A 15,483-nucleotide genomic window follows, 5' to 3' on the forward strand; every position below is an offset into this window, starting at 1 on the left:
CTTGTCGTTCCTCTTCCGTTTCTCTCTTGCTACTTCGTTAGGTTTATACGTTGGAATACTTTTGCCTTCTTGTGTGCTTACTGGAAGATTTCAGGGAGTAACCTGTTCTTCTTCCCCTCTGGGAAGTTTATTGACATTTCTGTGCCATTCATCGCCACAATGAGAGGAGAAAGGACTTTCATCTACATCGTCTTTCAAGACATTCCATCAGGGTTTTTTGTGCCATTGTGGCTTTTTCCCTGTCTTTTGGGAGCTTGCTCCTTGGAGTCCCACTGGGCCTGTGTTGCTCTTCGGGTCAAGGTGGATTCTGAGGGAGCTCGCCTTTACTTACATCAGAAAAAGGAGAAAAAGGTCAAGGAAACTCGAAAACCATGCAGAAAGAAGAAACCGGTGAGGAGGAAGCTCGGGGGGGATTCGTGGAGCGTGACAGTTTTGGGCACCTCCCTGGCTTCCTGCCCCAGCCAGACACCCTGAAGCCAGAGGCGGGCTTCACTCATGAATCCCGCCAAAGGCAAAACGAACAAAGGGACCAAACCTGGTTTGGCAAGCAGAGTAAATCTCAAGGACCATTCCAAGAAGAAATGGCTAAAAAAGACAGGTTCATTTTGACAAAAATTGCGCCCTTGGGTGCTTTACTTCAGCTGCAACTGCAGCCCACGTTATAAAGACACCACGGTAGTTAAAAGTAAACCACTGCCACCAGCCATTCATCGAGGAAAGGGTAACATAAAATGGTTACATGAGAAGCTAGACAAAGGGGATACTAAGTAACCCCTCCAGCACCCTATAGTAAGATAGTGTGTGCTGACTCTAGAAAGTAACAAATGTAAGTAAAGTCAATTTCACTTTACTGCTCTTGGAAACAGTGGTTTATCCAAGAGAAGGTATTTAAACCTTTGGGAAATCTGGAAGACTTCCCTGTGCCACTGCAGTGAAGGTGCTGTGTGACACAATGCAAAAGATGATGCCAAAAGAAACACTAGTTCAAAATCACATTAAAATACAGGTAAAAAAATCAAGTCCTCAAAATCCAGCAAAGTTGCTGGGGGTCTATAGGGTAGAGAGGAATTAGCACATTTCTGAGGATTCTCCCTAACACGAGCGAGGCAGCAACAGCCTGTGCTTTTGGATTCATCTGGGAAAGAATGCTGAAAAGTCTACACAGGTTAAATGCCATTGAGCGTCCGGTGATGAACCCAGATTAGTCTGGATGAACCAAATGCGACATGTAGTGGAGGAGACGAGTGGAAAGTAATTTAGCAAAAATGTTGGTGTCCAAATTGATCAGGGAGAGGGGCCTGTAGGAGGCCATCTCTGTGGCTGGTCTATTGGGTTTCAATAGCACCATGATCACCACTTCTGAAAGGAAGGGGGGCAATCAACCAAGTTGGAGAGATTCCTCCCATAGTTGCAATAACTTGGGGGCAAGAATATGGTGAAACGCCTTGTAAAACTCGATACATAAGCCGTCTGGGCCGGGAGCCTTGCCGGACGTGAGCAACATGATAGCATCAGTGATTTCTTCAGGAGTCAGTGGTTGGTTAAGTGCCAGCTATGCCTCTTGCGACACCACAGGGAGTGGTATCTCTGCCAGATATCCCTCCAACTCTGTATTAGTGCATTGGTCCGATTTAAAATATAGATATTCGTAATACCGACACAATTTGTCATTGATTGCCTCTGGGGCTGTGCAGAGGATCCCAAAAGGCCCCCAATCCCTGTGATGTACTGCACCCCCCTCTCAGATCTAACAGTGTTTTCAAGGAGCCGTCCTGGTCTATCCGCCTCCCCATACAGTCTTGCCTGCATGGGTAAATACATCAGTCGAACTTCCCTATCCGCCAAATCCCTGAACCGCATCAGGTTGCCATTAATGAGTCCTAAAAGTGCTCGGTCCTGTGTCTATCTTTCGAACTATATATTATTTTTATATAGCGCCACCTCGCCCGCAGGCCTCAATGTGCTCACATAGACAAAGACGGACATTTAACAAAAAGAAGCAGAAGATTCACGGGAGGAGGGTCTAATTTGATTCAGACAGCCAATAGGAGAGAGAGAAGAATTACGTCATCCCTTCATCAAAGGGATGTGTTCCCATATTCATTCTCGAGCTTCCCGAGGTCCAGTTCCACACTGCAGTTTCCATCGAGTGTCCCTGAGGATATGGAAATCACCTTCCCCTCTAACCCATACCTTGAAAGCCTCCTATACTGTGTAATGATACTGCACCGAACCTTAATTTCTATGGAAAAAATCTACTGCACCACTGCGGAGCGAATCAAGGAAGAACTGGTCTAGCAGACGTGATGAAGGCATGCGCCAGGGGGGACAGGGAGTGGCTGATCATCCCACAATACAGTCAATATGATGGGAGAATGATCTGAAATTGTTTGGGGGAGAATCCTACAGTCTTGTATTCGTGCCATTAGCGTGGCCGAGATCACCAATAGTCAATCCTGGAGTGAGCGTCATGCATTGACGAGTAATAAGTGTACTTGCGTATGCCAGGGTTGCGGTCTCTCCGAGCATCAATCATTTCAAAGTGTTTCATGATATGTAGAACTGTGCGACCAGCATTCGTAGGACTCGCTGAGTCGCCCTGGAGCGATCAAGCACACAGTTCAGGATTAAGTTGATGTTACCAGCCCAAATGATATGTGTACTGGCTCCCTTTTTTAGGATGCCCATAATCTGGCCATAAAACTCAGGGTCGTCTATATTAGGACCATATGTGTTCAGTAGAGTAGTATTGATACCAGCCATTTCTCCCCACAATATCACATACCTCCCTAATGAGTCAATGCAGCGTTTGGATTCCTGAAAGGGGATAGAGTGGTGTATAAGTGTCATCACACCTCTATGTTGCGAGGAGTAATGAGGACCCCAGCCGGCAGCAAACACTTCATTAGTCTTCTCCTGGGCATGTGTCTCCTCCAGCATAACTACCTTTGGGGCTTGACTGTTAATGTATGCTATTACCTTGCATGATTTAATAGGGTGATTGAGACCACGGATATTTCATGACATGAATGAGATTTTATTATCTATAGGGGTACATTTTTATTACGTAAAAAGGTAAACTTAGGGTACAACTGTATTGTGTAGTCGAGGAGCAGCCTGCACCGATTTTTCAGTAAAATAAATATTAACAGCAGAACACAACTTGCTAGACCTCTGAAACAACAAGTAACTAGCGTGTCATGAATCCCCAACTTGACAACATTCCTTCCCACCACCCACCTCACCACCAACTTGACGATGGAACCCATTGACCCAAAAATTCAATCGGGGAGCCCCGTGAGCAGAAAACAAAACTCTCCAGACGGCCGCACCCCTGCAGCCAGCCCCAACTTATAAAAATGGTATATCCATATGTTGATCAGTAATTTTCCATGATGTCGGGTTCATTGATGCGTGGGTGGATGTTGCAACCACCCCCCGTCCCAATCACACCTTTGGAGCGGAATGGAGATGGAGACCTCGATGTAGGCCGTCGCCACCGCAGGGTTCTCAAAGAAATGAGCGTGCCCACCATGCTGGATGCTCAGTTTAGCCGGGTACAGTAGTACATATGGGTCTTGTCTCATGCGTAACAGTTTTTTAACAGTGTCTAATAATTTATGCCTAGCCTGAACATTGGCAGAGAAATCAGGGTATATGGGTATATCAGCGGATTCGTATCGAAGGACTCCTTTTCCTCTGGCCAGACGAAGGATGAGATCCCTGTCTCGATAGTTAAGAAGCTTAGCCAGGGTGGTTCGGGGAGGGTGGAGCTCCTGGCTTGCGGACAGGGACCAACACATGATGCGCCTCTCCACCAGGAAGTGTTGGGAGAACTTTGAGTCGAACATTGATTTCAGTAGGTTTTCCGAAAATTGTTCCATCGGGACCTTGCAGGCCGCCTCTGGGATTCCTATGATGTAGATATTATTGCGCCGTGAGCAATAAATCACATTTATTGCTGATCTTGTTCACCTCCTGTTGCAGCTGTGCTATATCCCGATCGTGCTTGACGCCTTTATCCTCCGTCTCGCCAATCTTTGTTTCAGCCTCCGTTATGCGTGCACACTCCTTCTACAGCTTGGATTTCAGGGACCCTATAGTGGATACGATGTCCTCTAGTTTCATGTTGACCGCCATGAATTCATTTTGCATGGCGGCCAGCAAGTGGTCATCCCTTGCAGAGGCGGAAGCTGAGGGCTGCTCATCCCCAGTTACCGGCTCAGTAGCTTCTGGGGTTTTGGCGGGGGTGTTAGTGTACGAGTCCATTGGGCCCCTTTTTTTGCCACCGGAGCCCTTTGTCATGTTGCCCCACCACGAGGTCAAAGCAGGAAATGTTACAGGAGGATTGGTGGCGAAAAACTCTGTGTGGTCTACTGGAAGTATCCAAGTCAATAAGGTGTTGCCACATTAATATTCCAGTACAGGGTCAACCTATCGGCATATTCACCCCTGCATCAACAAGAGAGGACCATTCAGCAAAAGTGGGTTTATCAAGATGAGCCCCACACACACTGGGCCGTGCCCACCAATGCTTCTTTAAGACCAGGAATCTGCTTCAATGGATGGTCACCCGGGTGCCTCTTCTGTAAGCTACGCAGTGCACCCAGCCTCTTCTCAAGCGCAGTCCAGTAGAGCACTTGAACCGCTGTAGTTTCAAGTCCTGCGCAGGCGGAATGCGCACAAGAAAACACACCCAGACAAGGGTCATGCAGGGGAAGGGGTGCAAATGTTAATCAGGATCTGTCAGCAATCGAAGGCCCAATGATCGTCCCAGAACCTTTCTGATCGCCCCACCACCCGAGAAGGCTCTGGCCAGCTGAAAGTTACCTGTCCACACCACTTTTTGATGTTAAGCCCAATTCACCTTGCCGTGGGACAGCGCAGGAGCGGGTGGACCCTCCCCAGTTCACACAACCCAGATGTCTGCAGCCTTATATGAGCAAGCTGGCTTATCAATGTCCAGTGAGGGGGACAGGCCTCCTGCACTCACCTCGTATGGATCCTGTAGGCTGATCGTTCCAACACCGCAGGCAATGGAGAGGAAGGCGAGAGAGACAGAGATCATCTCCTGGATTAGTCGCACGCCAGAGCGGTCGCAGCCCAAGAGCGTCGGGAGCGCAATGGAGCGGAAAATGCATGTCCATAGGGCACTTCCCGGGCCATGCACGGGACAGCCCCGACGTGCCAGGGAAAGTCGCACCTCAGGATGCAGCATGCAAAGCAAAAGCAGGTGGGAGCCAGCAGTGTTCCACAGTTTCCCAATTACTGGCACCAGGGTCCACAGTGAGGATTTTGCAGGTAAATATAAGGAATGAGCCAAATAACAATTTGTGTTGGCCAGCGGTATCAGCCCACCAACCCCTACTCCAACAGCGATGCGAGCGGGCTGCAATGACCACCCAACCGCTTCAAGTACCGGCCTGTATGACAGGTCGTATCAGGGGCACGGGTCTTGGTGCCAGGACCGGCGGGAGCAGGTGATTACGATGAAATGAGGCATTATAGGTCCGACAGTGTTCCGACTCGTCTGGCCGGACGTCCCCTGGCTGGAAACGAGCAGGGCGAAGACCTACCCACTGCGCCGCGGCCAGCGATACACCAATCCAGTCCGCTGCAGACCGGACTACATCTGTTGTGCTGAGGCACCCGACAGTGGCCACCCAGAGGCTGCAACTCTAAGCCACGAACATCGGTAGGGAGCCGACCCAGGATCAAACAGCGGGGCACAGATTACAGCACCAGCCCAACCGCTCACTCAATGGCACTGCAGGAAGGATGAAAGTTGAGGGCAGTCCAAGTACCAGACCAAGTACCAGGCCGCCTGCCGCGTATCACGCGCAGCCAACACCATCTGCCACCGTCCACCATGTCCGCCACAGGCAACGGATCCCTGCCAAACTCGCTCTGGAGGCACTGTGTCCTGTCCGCCAGCCCCGGGCGTACCTGCTGGAATCATATCGGTGAATATTACAGGAGTTTATACAAATCAGGATGATGTGGGGCCAGATATCCAAGACTATGCAGCCATCTTCCTGGCTGCTTGACCTTAAGTCTCTTTTCAATAAAAGTCTATCGCCTTCAGGGTCTGATTTGTTTCAACAAACAAACACAAAAGTTCAGTTCTACGAACACTTTGGGTTTTGGCTTCACCTCTGGATCCCCCTCTTCTGGGTGCAGACTCCTCAAATTGTATTCACCAAATTCACAAGATAGTTCCTTTCTCAGTGAACTTTGGGTGACAGATTTCCACCCCTGGATCTCCCTCAGCCTGGCACGGATCCCAAATGATGAGGGGGACACTTCCCTTCCCCTTATCTTGTAATATTTATTGCTTTCACAAATCTTAATGTTTTTTTAAACAGGTTTTTTGGCTTTGCCCCTTGTTACTGGTTTCCCTCTGCCGGGTTCACTCTCACCGACCTTTCGTTGTCGGCTTCCCTCTGCCAGGTTCACTCTCGCCGATGGTTATAGACAATTCATCACAGGACTTTAGACTTCGCCCCTTTTCGTTAGCATCGCTCTGCCGGGTTCACTCTTGCCAACTTCAATACACTGTTCATATGCTCATTTCACCATGCAGGATTCAATTCCCTTAGCTTTCGCAATCATCTGCTGGTCAAAGACTTTCGAGGATTTTACAAGACCCCTGTATGACCACTTTGACCTTTCTTTGCCTTTTCCCATGGGCTTCTGGTTATAGTCGTTGCTATCTTCGGGTAATCGCCCACGTGGTGCCGTACTCCTCTGTTGCTGGTCTTCTCCCTCTTTTATCAATGTATCATTAAGCCTTCAAAGTTCAAATTAGCCTTTGGCTACTTTTCGCCCAACACAGTTTGGTTTCTTATCAATCATTATCGATTCTCCTTCGGCTCACCGGCTGTGATGAACTGCTTGCCTTTCTTTATCCTTGGAGTCAAGGTTGGTACCACCAAGACCAGCGTCCTTCCCCGGCTTTATCAGCAGAGAATGGTCTTGCGTACCATAGACATCTGCTGCTGCAACACACGCTAGCTATTGTTCGCAAACTTATGTTTCCATCTGCAGAGGTTTCATGGGCCTTGATCGGAAAGGGCAAGGTCACTTCTCTTCTTGTCACCCTCTCAGTATTCGCCATCTAGCAGCTCCTCTTGAACTGTTGTGCTGAGTTAGCTCTTGCACCGTGCGGTCTGCCTTACTCATCTTGTGCTCCTCCTTTTATCCCTGTGGGGAAAGGGAAGGGCTGTCAGGTGTGTGTGATTTTGGTCAATTGCCTGACTTTGCCTGACCCTTAGGTTGGGACATGTCGGGTGAACAGTTCTAGAATTAGTCTGTTGTGCTAAATTGTATGTGTCAGTAGGGGGCGGGGGTTAGAGTGTTCGAGTATCCTATGAGATGTATTGTGAAGAAATCATGAGTGATCAGGGGTTATGATCATAAAATAAACAAGGCGATTTGTGGGAATGGTAGTATTTTATTTGAGCAGGTTGGAAATGCAGAAAATGGTAATCCGAGGGATGGGAAGAAGAATGATTGGGAATATCCGGAAGAAGACAGAATAGCAGGGATTCTGGGAGTTGTAGTTTCTGATGGGTTTATCAGATGCAGAGGGGTTGTTGGATTAAAATAGGGGAGATCTACTGGGCTGAAGGGAGGCAAATGCAGACCAGCCCATAAAAGCTACTGGGACTTCGTCCTTCTTCCCTGGTAAAATGCTGCGCCTCTCCTCGTGTATTTCCCCAAACATACCCACGGATCCCCCTACCCAGGTGAACATCCCTCGCTCGTCCACCCTCAGGGTTGAGATCTGAGAGTGCCAGCCCTTCCCTGGCCACCTGAATAAGGGACTCCTGAGGTCTACCTGGGAGAATACCCTCCGGTTTCTCACAGTTTGTACTTGATGCTGTAAGTGGAGCAACACTGCGCTCATAGAATATAATGCTAGTATGGTTTTAGTATGGGACCTCTCCTCCGGTGTGAAGGGTGGTTAGTGGTTTTGAGTGACACCGTGCTCTTCAAACGTTCTGTTTGTATGGTATGGGACTTCTCCTTCAGTATGAGGGGTGGTTACTGGCGCATATGGACATGGGTGATTTTGTGGACTAGCATGAGTCTCATTTGAGTGAACCATGGAAGGGATGAAGTTTGAGCAGAAAGGGGCGGGTGGAGCGCCTTCTGACTAGTGAGAGTGGCTGGTGTGTGTGTTGACATAGCCCGAGTAGATAGGGGGGCGCGTTCCGCCAAGTGTGAATGGCTCATGTGTGGAGAAACAGCTAGAGTAGTTGTACCATGTTTTTGACTTGCAACTCTCATTAAAAAGGTGCACTGTGTGAGTGTTCCCCGTATGTTTCCCTCATGTGGATCTGTGTGTGAAGGATGTTTATGTTCCGTTAGGAGAGGTGATGTGTTGTGATTTGCTTTGTTGTGATGTGCGATTTGGAAAGAAGGGATATGTGTTGTATTGTGCTTGGTATGAATGCAGGCGATTGGTGATGTAACAGAGAGTGCTGGTGTGTCAGAGAGAATGTTATAGTGTGAGTGAGGGTATGTTTGCAGTAAAGGTTCCAGACTGTGTCAGTTGGAGTGCTCCTGTCTGGTTGATGGGAGCCAGTGGTGTTCTTACTGTAACATCTTAATGTAACTTATTGAAGCTGATTAAAGTAACTTTGCTGGACCCTACCTGATGTGCCTGAGGATCCGATCCTGCTTTGTTTCAGTGAACAACACCCATGGGATGGGTGTGGGTACACCCTTGTAGCCTTTATGTGTGTTTTTGGGCACCTGTGCGTGGCCCACAGAGCAGGGTATGGGCTGGGGGCACCTATATGCTTACTTGGCAGTGGCTCTGAGTGTCCTTTATTTTTGGGTCACCCAGGACCTTGCATAGGAATCAATGGATTCCTGAAGAGAGGCAAGATGACCACAGTGGCCTCTTGTTTTCTATTGCCTTTTACCTTGTTTCCCTGGGAAGCCCTGGCTCTGTCTCTTTCCTCCCCACTGTCTCTTGGGTGGCAATACCATATATGACTCTGGGCTGCCTCCTGTCAAACTGGCTGGAGCCTTCCCAGGGGCTATATGTTCTGGGTACACCCTTGGGTTGGGACATATATGAATGGAAATGAACTCCCTTTCTGTGTTGTGGGTGTCTAAGTGTGGTGTGCGCGACATAATGCTTGACAGTCCTGACTGAAACTGAAGTGAATGTAGTGTAGTGTGCTGAAAGGCTGGGTGCTTATCCCAATCCACATTCTTTGTTATGGGTGTCTGGGTGGAGTGAATGGCCTGAATGCCTGCATGCCTTTTGTTCTCTGTCAGGGGCAGCCGCAAAAGCAGGCAGTTTCCCTCGGCCCAAGCATCAAAGGAGCACACCCATTCATAGGGAATAGCCTAACAAAAGGGTGCTGCATTTCTGAAGGCGTTTGATCCCAGTGAGAAGGAAAGGAGTAGGTGTAGAGTAGTCGGGAGCAATCTGTTCAGTGGCAGGAGACTTCCACAATTTTGTTTCTCTCTGCCTCTCTCTCTCTCCTTCTTGACCCCTTTACTTCTTCTGGAGCAGAGCACTTTCAGTGTGATGTCAAAAGGGCAAAGTCCACATCTTTCAAGAACAGTGATTGAACCACTAAACCAGGCTAGCTTTAGTCCAATCACCTGCAGGTTTTTGCCTTTAAAATTAGGGGTCTCGTCACTTCATAGATTCACTCTGGAATTACACCAGAGAAGAACTCACTGGACTTCCTTTGGGAAAGTTACACCTTCTGAAGCCCTCAGCCTGAGGTGAAGGAGCCATCCAAGGCAGAAGAAAGAGCTTACCCCCTAGCCACTCCCAGGGCACATGGGGGTGAACATTTGCTGTGGACCAAGACCGGTCACTGTGCACCAGAATCTCTTAAAGCTGGGAGAGCAGACTTTGCACGGAACCATCCTGTCCTTAGGTCCCTCTGAGTGGGCCACACGGCAGCCGTAGGACCAGACCAGCTGAACCTCTCTGTTCTATTGCACCAAACGGGTCACTCCATGCTCACCACTCATTTAATGAGAGGGAAGACCCTGGCACTGGCTTTTGTTCTCCTCCCCAAATCCGAACTCTTGCGTGTACTTTAACCAGCTTGACACTTCATCGTGCACTAGCTGCGTCCGTCACATGCTAGGCCGAAGATACTGCTCGATGCCGGAACCTAACCCAAACCATTGGCGAGTCACACACTGACTCTGCACAGGGGTTGCAAACCATGGCTTAGTCCAGCTAGCCCTGAAATGGCCACCTCACCGACCAGCACATCGATGCACCCAAGATCGCCACCTTTGACCACCGTCGCACGCCATCTCGACCCACTGGAGCGCCATGCATCGGTCCCGCCAAGCGACTAGAAGCCTGACTTGGCCTGGCCCACTGCAAAGAGATCCTGGAACTGCCCAACCTGCACTGCTGAGAGACCCCCCCCCCCCCGCGACTGCACAGCCCAATGCACATTACTTGTTGCATGGGCACACATGATCCAATGTTCCTGAACTGAGCCTGATCCGCTTGCATCTACGTTCGAAACTGGGTTCAACATCCGTCAACCCACCAAGAATCAAAACCAGGTACTGTTGACCCCGGACTGCCCCCTTGATCCAATGCGACCCTAGAGACTTGTTAGGTCACCTCAGTACCTTTTTTCACTTAAGACATACCCTTTCCCTGGTTGGTATTTGACTATCACCCCTGTATTCATGCTCAAAGTGCTACATTCTTCATTTTGTTGCATTTTCTCTGTTTTTCCACAGGGGTGGGTTTTGTACAGTGTTTTCCATTTAGTTGGCTTGCAGATGATGTGTTTTATTAAAGTAGATCTATTTTATGACGCCTTTCTTGGACGTTCCCTTTATTTTGGACTGTTATGCTTTGCTTTTGGGGTTTCTACTGATTCACATTCACACCCCTCTTAAGAGCATGGCCTTCCCTTGACCCACTTTACCACAAAAGGTATAGGAGGTATTAACTGTGCTTGTTTTACCTTCATGATTGCGTTGGCTCTTGGTTGTGTGAGTGAGAGCTGAGTGGGCATTTTTATCCCTACTCATCCTTGAAGGAGCGACATCGCAAGGGGGAGGAGTGACAGTGCAAGGGGGAGGAGCGACAGTGCAAGGGGGAAGGAGGTAGACCCACAAGTGGGAAGGAGGGAGAGCACCAGGGGGGCAGGAGCAACAGCGTAAGTGGGTAGTGACATCCGTTGTTTTTATGTATAATTGCAGTCTTTAGTTGTAGTCCTATTTTGTAGTTTTAATTTCAATGTGATTTCTTAAAAAGGACACGTGTGTTGTCAGTGGTTCTACACCTATCCAATGAACTACAACCTGCAGATGTCCTCAAAACCTACTTTATTGGAAGGAGCAGTACCACTGACAACATACAGATATCCTCATGAGAAATCAAAATTACTGCACCTCTCAAAATAAGAACCAGGGAAACATGAAATAGAAATGGAAACATGTTGTGAGTAGGAGGAAACATTTGTCAGTGGTACTAAACCACTTCAATTAACTACATCTTATAGATTGCCTCACAACTTATTTTATTAGAGTGGTGCAGTACCACTAACCACATACAGTTCTCCTCATAAGAAATCTGAGATTTATAATGGCAACATCTGTATGTTGTCAGTGTTAATGCTCCTCTCCAAAAAATTATGTTGTATAGTAAGTGTCCAGAAAGGGCAATTTACATGTAGCCCAAGGGGGCCAGGAAAGTAGCCCAAATATAGCCCAACTCCCTCTGGCTGAGAAAAGGAAGAGCACTACACCATCCCAGCTTTGAAGTGACACAGCCACATGACATGGCACAGAACTCCTGATTGGGAGAAAATTAGTTAAACAATCCACTACTGTATTATATTGGTGTAATGGAACAAGAAATAACACTTAGTGTGTCGGCCAGCTGGTTGCAGCTCTGGGAGTGTTTCCAGGACTGCCTTGGGGCACTACATCTCGGCCCTCACACCATCTGGGACCACCTTGCCAGCGTGGCCACTAGGAGCACGCTCCCCATTGCCAGGCAACCACTGACAGCGCAAGACCACACCCACCTGCCTCGCATTCATCCCGCTCACCGCGGCTTGAAAAACCCACCTTCAGGTGAAGCCACGGGGAAGTGGGGCTAAGTGAGACGTTGCTGTCTACAGCTGTCCGCGGCATGTCTGCGGCCAATGTCCCTATAGTCATGACCCTGCTCATCCGCTGGCCCCTTTTTGCACCTTCCCGGCTCCCATTATCCGCAGTCTGGACCACCAGCAAGGTACTGTTTATCCTTTCAATGACTACCACAATACCTACCAGTTCACCACCTGGTCCGCCTCATTCAAACTGTCGCTCTAATGCTACACGTTCAAATCCTAACCTTGTTTACCCACAAATTGGTGATACCTCTGCTACGATTAACCTGGGCCTATGGAATGCTAGATCACTCTGCAATAAGACTGCTGCAGTACTGGACCTTTTTCTACACTTACATCTCCACTTCCTATGTATAACTGAAACTTGGATTCTTCCCCATAACTCTACAGTAGCTGCTTCTCTCACGTCTTCCCTTTCCTCCTTTGCCCATGTACCACGTGCCAATGGAAGGGCTGGTGGCGTTGGTGTTCCACATCGCTCTAACTGTCTGTCTATCCCTTCACCTATCCCCTTACTGGAATATTCCTCCTTTGAATTCTTGTTTAAGATCTTCTCTGCTCCCCATGCCATTTCCTTTTTTATTGTTTAATGCCCTCCTGGCCCACTTCGCTCATTCTATGAGGACATCGGCCACCTTCTTGGTCACATCCTACCTAGCCCTACTCCACTTGCTTTCCTTGGAGACTTTAACATCCATCTCTCCTCTACTCATTCCGCCTCTCCCTTCCTCAGCATACTTGACTCACACCTGCTCTCCCCGCTTCCGACTCCTCGCACTCATACTTCTGGTTCCACTCTTGACTTGATTTTTATTTCCTCATTCACTGTTTCCTCTTCTTCTGCTCTACCTGTCCACTTATCCGATCACTACTTACTTTCTGCTTCACTGCTCCCACTCACTTCTCCTAGTATCTCTAGTCCTTCCTCTTCCAATACAGTATTTAGAAGTGACTTACGCAAGTTCAATGATACCTGTATTAACTCCCTTCCTTCTCTCACAAACTTTTCTACTCTCACAGCCGACGAAGCTGCGTCCAGCCTTTCTTCATCTCTTGCTTCCAGCCTCAACCAACGTTATCCTCGTTCTCCTTTTCAACCTACTCGCAAACCTGCCCAACCCTGGCTTACTCCCCATCTCTGTGCTATGCGCCGCTTTCTTCGTCGCTGTAAAGACTGGAGGGGGTGTGTGTACCTCTGCTCTCTATATGGTAGAGGAGAGGCACAGAGGACCCCAGCCAAGATTCTCTATTATTAGTAACGTAGTCGAGCAATCAAGGCCTAGCTTCTCAGGAGGTGATGCAGGCTGGTTTTTAAGTACAGCGTAGTCTCCAAGCCCCCACAAAGGAATGTCCACACACTGTATTACTGAAAACAGTCTTTATATAATTAATATTGAAAGGTATGTACACTATCACAATAACACACTTTGTACTCAGAAATCAACAATGGTAAATATATACAATTCTAAAGTGGTACCACCAATATTATCAGATATCATTAAAGTGCCTCAACTATACTGTTAGAATGTCACACAGGTCAATAACAAGGAAACAAGCAATAGGGATAGGAAGGAAAGCAACATGGTTGACACAATTGGCAGACTACTGGCCAAGCTACCTAGACACAGTTCTGTGTGGAGATCCCCCCACCTGGGCAACCTGTAAAATAAAGATATAGCACAAGCCCAGTTCATATATTGCTCAATAGTCTCGTTTTCTCCTATAATGTGTTTACCCCCCCCCCCAATGTACCTGGTGGAGTACAGTTCTTCGAAGAAGCGTCGACGGATCCTTCTTGAGTGACTCCCTTTAAAGCAGGAGCCACGGATCGTCGAGGGCGTCGAAGAAGGTGAACTTGTCGTTGACGGCGTCGATGAGAAGTTCGAGGGTGCCGAGACCACAACGTCTATCCAGGCGGTGCTCGTCGGGGACGTCCTGAGAGGATGAGGTGTGCGGGGCACCTCAGCGATTGATTGTTCAGGACCGCAAAGAGTTTCTGAAGAACTGGGTGTTAGGCAGAAACCTGTGCAGTTTCCTTAGGGACCACTTCAAAAAGTTTAAGACTACAGGAGTAAGCAGTAAACCTAATTGGTAGCAGTCTGCACCACCCAGATTTACCTGGTAGCTGTGGCTGAGCAGTCAGACTTCTCTCAAGAAGAGTTAGGCAGTATATAGAGTATACACAATAGGGCTAAAAATACAGTAGGACAAGCAAACACTGACCAGAGCTTTGGTATAAAAGTATATAATTATTTATTTAAAAACACACTTATGAAAATACACTGGCACTAATATATCAAGCAAGCTCAAACACAGTCACTATAAGTATATACACCTCCCTAATTAATTATTTGACAAGTCTAGGTTAAGACACCACTTATTTAGCAAAACAGAGGTGAACGCGTAACTGTAGAGGCACTCCAATAATTTGTTTAAAAAGGGAGAGAAAAGACAGAGTAGGAAAATAAGACAGTACCAACACTTTTAAGAAACCACAGCAAGTCAAGAAAGGCAGGGTCTACAGTAGAGCAAAAAGTTCATAGGCCAGGCCCACTCTTGGAGAGAGCAAGGCTGTGTGTGCCCAAGATCACACAGTGGAAATGCACTCAAAGTCTTTGCAGAAAAGTCAAAAAGAGGTTGGATCAGTTCAGAAAGACAAAGTTAGCAGGTCTGAGGTCAACCCAGTTAGAAAGTCAAGGATTTATGGGACACCTTGGACAATCTGTTGCAAGGGAGACCAGGCGGGACACAGTACCTGAAAGGGTGAGAAAGCACCAGAGGTGGCAGTTGTTCCTGGCAGCGGGTGCAAGTCGTGGCTTCAACCAGAGGAAGAGATGACCTCGACGAGGAAGAAAGCTGGAGGTCGTTGCACTGCCAGGGAAGAAACCAGCCGCTAAGTTTCTCGATTTAAAAGGTACGATCCTTTTATTCGCGGTAGAGGTGAAGCGTGGCTATTCGGCCGCCGGGGTGCTTGGCACGGGCGATTCGACCACGAGACGTTGGAAGGCAAAAAAGGCGAACTGGTTGGTCCCACCAGCTCAACGGGAAGAAGACTCTCCTGGAAGATGATCTCCTCTGTCGTCGGGGAAGTGGTGAGTGCGTACAGCAGGGCTCCACCAGTGGTGTCGTCGTTGTAGATGGCTCAGCTTCTCCCCTCTTTGGATTCTTTAGGTCCTGTGGCGACTTCTGAAGTTCCAGTCCCCAAAGCCCTGCTTTTATGCAGAAAAACCCCCAGGGTTCACCACTGGGCCAATCACACAAGAGTGCAACTTGAGTTGCCAAGGCAATTTAGTCCAGGGTGCCTAATCCCCCTCCCAAACATCCTGCAGATCCCAGACAGAGTGGCACCATT

The 15,483-nt window shown here is 48.3% G+C and overlaps 1 protein-coding gene across 1 annotated transcript in view; it reads left to right on the top strand.

Moving 5' to 3' along the window:
• LOC138548412 (vitamin D3 hydroxylase-associated protein-like) overlaps positions 1-15,483 on the top strand; it is a 571,296-nt gene that overhangs the window by 275,375 nt on the left and 280,438 nt on the right. The window lies entirely within an intron of this gene.

The sequence above is a fragment of the Ambystoma mexicanum genome, chromosome 1q (assembly GCF_040938575.1).
Source record: "Ambystoma mexicanum isolate Mex_15411 chromosome 1q, UKY_AmexF1_1, whole genome shotgun sequence".
Lineage (NCBI taxonomy): Eukaryota > Metazoa > Chordata > Amphibia > Caudata > Ambystomatidae > Ambystoma > Ambystoma mexicanum.